This window comes from Pyxicephalus adspersus, chromosome 6 (assembly GCF_032062135.1).
Source record: "Pyxicephalus adspersus chromosome 6, UCB_Pads_2.0, whole genome shotgun sequence".
In the NCBI taxonomy this organism is placed as follows: Eukaryota; Metazoa; Chordata; class Amphibia; order Anura; family Pyxicephalidae; genus Pyxicephalus; species Pyxicephalus adspersus.
In genome coordinates, this window is record NC_092863.1 from 45,366,410 (window position 1) to 45,371,029 (window position 4,620).

Here is a 4,620-nt window from a genome sequence, read left to right on the forward strand (position 1 = left end):
TCAGCCTAGATCCCTCTGGCTGATTACTTCCTCCTCACCTTGCACCTGTGTGCAGGTGCATAATAACCCAGTCAGGATTGGGTTGGGCCAAGGAACCCACCCTTTCACTCCCTTGGCCTATCTACTCTCTATTCCTTGGAGCCTTTTTAACACTTTCCCTGACCTTCTTTGTGATACACTGTCACACATCAAAAATAAAATTGGAACCAGACAGGTCCTTTTTTCAGAAGGGACAGGCAATAAAATAAGTTTACCTTCCTTATCACAAATTTTTATTTAAACTCAACCATCTATGCTCCATTGTAGGCACCTTTATCTTTCCCCACTCCTCTTCCAGGATGGACACACACTATGTGATATTTGACCATGTGCATGTAATAATGAGCATAAAAATTTGTTGCATTAAGGCTACCTAATAAACCAAAACACTCCAAAAATTTGCATGCACTATATTTTGTAATGGACCTGCACTGCAATGTAGGTGCGCTCATAAAGTGCATTGGAGTGGCATTAAAAATGAATAGCATTCTGCAGCACAGCCATATGTGTTATTTCTTGTGGAAATAACCTATACTTGGCACAGCACAACAATTTGAACCTGGCCTTAATGACCTATATTCTTGCTAAAGTTACTTACCTTTAAAGCAGACCTAAAGTCAAAAAACAAGAAGTAAGGAGATGGAGGTAGAGCTCATTGACCAATAAGACATGCAATGGTATGATAGCTGCAATATGGGGATTGCAGTGTAATAAACATCAGTAAAGTTCAAACCATGTGTAAGAAGTAGAGTCTGTATTAATAATAAAGTATCAATGCCCCCATGCCTATATATAATTGCGGGATATATACAAAAGATGTTCAAAATACTAACATACAAGGTAATGATCATGCACAGTAAAGTTTCTTTTTTTACTTCTGCAATAAATAACTAAAAATATTTTGGAAGACTATGCATTTCTTTAAATTCCACAATGATGACAGCCTGCTGTGCCAGGATTTCCTACTTTCCTATATAGAAAGCGGAATTGTTATTGTATTTAACTTCCTCAATTATTGGCCTTTGGAGCATTTTTTTTTTTTTGAATGGGCAGCAAATTGCATTGTAAGGTCCCTTTCCCACTTGTGGTGGAAAACTGTGCAATTAGCCAATTAGTTAAAGGTATGACTAGAAGCGACTTGTTGATTCTACGATTCGAACTAAGTTCCAAACCAAACACATCCATGTAAAAACATGTGCACAAAATGGTTCCCAACTGCTTCCATTTAGTTCAATGGGCCAGATTTAATAAGGTTTTCCAAGGCTAGAGAGGATACACTTTCCTCAGTGAATCTGGGTGATCCTGCAAACCTGGAGTGGATTTCTTAAAAGTCATTTACTATTTGTTAGCAAATGTTTTCAGTCCTGGGCCAGATCCATTCCAGGTTTGCTGTGTCACCCAGCTTCACTGATGAAAGTGTATCCTCTCCAGTCTTAAATTAGCTGCAGGTTTGAAATGGCCCTAATATTTACAGCCTAGAAAATTATATATATATAATTTATTACTATTACTAATAATCTATATACTAGGTATGTTTTTTTATATTTTTGATTGAGCTATATAGGGTAAATTAAGAAAAAAAGTTAAAGAAATTTAAATTATATTTAAGTGTAGGTATAAAAAAACATTTTAATACATGTCTCCACATCATGCACATTTACATGTTCTGTCTTGTTGAAAAATGTTTATTGAATCTGCCTCTTCTGAACTGAAATCTCAAGCAGTGTTATCGGTCCTACCCAGTTCACGTCTGCCTTCAGCTCCACCCAATGTTATAGAGATAACAATATGGTTTTGTAGTCCAAATCAGGAGCAAGCAGCCAAGGGTGACGAAGCTGCCCAGTCCACAGATGCACCTATAATTTAATACTACAACACACACTTCCATTTTAACATGTTCGAAACTGAAATGTAAAAATTGATCTGGTCTAAGGGGTATATAGGTGACTTGTTAAAAAAATTAAAAAAAAAAAAAAAAAAAACAATGCAATAATAACTTAAAATATGAACCTAATAAAATTTATTCTGCTTAAGAAAAAAATGCAAGTTCTTGTATAAAGTTTTGTATAGTTTTTTAAAATATTTTTTAACTAGTATTCTGCATAGTAAACAAATTCTGTATTTGATTATTGGCATTAACATATGCAATACTAAAGGCCATTCATGACTGTACAATAGCAATATTGTTGGCTGATCTGTAAAAAAAAAAAATTGGTTCTGCAGAAGTTGTGTTGAATAGGAATATATTTAATATGATTTTTATTCAAAAGTGTTATGTTTGTATACAGAAATGTTGCTATTAAGATCATTTTATTAGAAATTAAAAGGTAAAAGATTTCAGAATTTCTCCATACTTTAAAATGAAAAGTAAGTGATTTGGTTTAAAGCGGAAATAGAACAGCTTAAATTGTTTAAATAAGCTTGCACACAGTTGTATGCAGTTTTTACCGGCATATGTGAAGGAAAAGATGAGCCAATTTATATACCCTTGGAAAAGAAATATACCCTTGGAATTAGAAATGGAGGAAAATGTAAAAAAAATACAATATAAGAAAAAATCTATTAAATTGCATTTTTCTTTTATTTATATTTCTTTCTTTCTTATTCTTTCTCTAAATTTTGTATGAGCCCTAATAAAGCAACTGCTTTCACACGTTCAGTTCTCCTGGACTGGGAGATAAAACTTCAAGATTTGACCAACAGCCACATTCAGCTGAAATATTACAACACAATATTACAATATGTTCTTTTTTATTATTTCTCCTGGAAACCCAGTTCTGATTTCAATGTGACTATTCAAAAAGTTCATATTGTACTGGTGTACTGGATGTTTGGTACACACTTTAATTAAAAATTAGGTTTAGGTGTCAGTTTTAGTCTAAAAGTAATTAAGTGATAGTTTTTAATGTAGAATATTTATGCTCATTTTAATATTTTATATTTAGGTTTTGTAAGAAAGAAAAAAGTTAAATGTAATCATTTCTTTTCAGAGATATTAAAAATGTATTTCGTTCAGGCAGGTTTGTGAACTTTCAAATGCAATGTATAATTTATCAGTTTTTGCAAAAAAGGAAAAACATGGCTCAACCAGTGAATGTTTAAAAGATAGACCCCACAGTAAAGACATTAGGTTGCCATATACGGATGGATTTGATAGCTTGAAACTGAAAGATCAAGTTGCAGAAAAGATCCTGCATTTGATCTACATATGTGACTGATCTGTGTTATACAGTTATCTCCATAAACAGTCCTATTGCTTGCACCAGTGATCTCCAAGTCTGTGGCCATCAAATACTTTGAGCTTGTCAGTCCCTGTAAATTTGCCTTTACTTATGCTTACATGATTTTTTTTTATTTACTATCAGACAATGTAGTTGAGGCTTTGTATGCTTACATTTTAGATAAATACCTGAAATCCACAAATGTTTAACATAAAGCTTAGCTAGATATGTTGGGGCCTCTAGTGGGTGAGACCACAGTTCTCCATGCCAGTATTTCTGAGTTTTTTTTGGAAGCCCATAAATTATTTCCTTCACTGACATCATCTTAAACCTTAGAATTTATTTTGGGGTGGATGTGCTGTATTGTTTTTTAGCAAAACACTTTTCCTGTTCTTTTTACTGATTTGTAAGTCTACATTGTGTTTGATTCATTCGAGTGACAGCAGTTAATATATGGTTCCTTCCACCTTTGAACTCCTTTTTTCTGTATAGAATGGGTTGTTGTGTATAACATTTTTCTTTCTTAATTTAATATATCTAGAACATCTGTTAGGTTTCAATGAAGTTGGAGGCTTTGTTAGAGAGATTATTTTACTTCCTGTCTTGATAAAAAAGGCTTTCTACCACTATCACTCGTACAATTTTAAAAAAGATTTATCTATTTTCTATAGGAAAGATCATGGAATCTTGGGGAAAAACAGTGATAAATGAATCCTTATGTCTAGGGTTTAGAAACATTCTGTACATTTACAAACTAACCTTAACAAGAGCCTCAAGAAAAGTTTAGTAAAGTTCATTTTGAGCATCAAGAGCTCAGTGAACATCCAGGCCTTGATAGCCTAAACCCGAACCTGTTAGGCTGCCTTCCAAATGTAGTACTTACCTTCCTGGGAGCAGATATTTTTACCTGCATCCTTCCTGGTAGGGTTATCTCAAGAAACATTTGTGTTTGTAGAAATGTCTTTTTGTATTTTTATTTTAAAAGTCCAACACACACAGAAGAAAGGTCAATGGTGCCAATGCGTTACGTCCATCTCTAGCCAACAAAGTTCTAACACAATTGTCAATATTAAGAAGATCCAAAGGTAATACTGACACCTCCTAAATGGATCAATGTGGACATCAACTCATTTTCACCCAGCTTAACAGAACAAGCTATTTTCAAATCACAGACAATCTCTTTAATCTATCCAAAAAGTGCTAAAGTGTAATGAATTCCCATGCGTATGAAACTGAAGGAAGAATTGCCCATCAATTGCGTCATGCAAGGTAAGAAGTGTTAGCCAGTAGGCATTAGGATTTAATGGTGTTTTGGAAAGTACAGTGGGTGCTCTTGGTTTGAGGGTGATTGGATACTCTA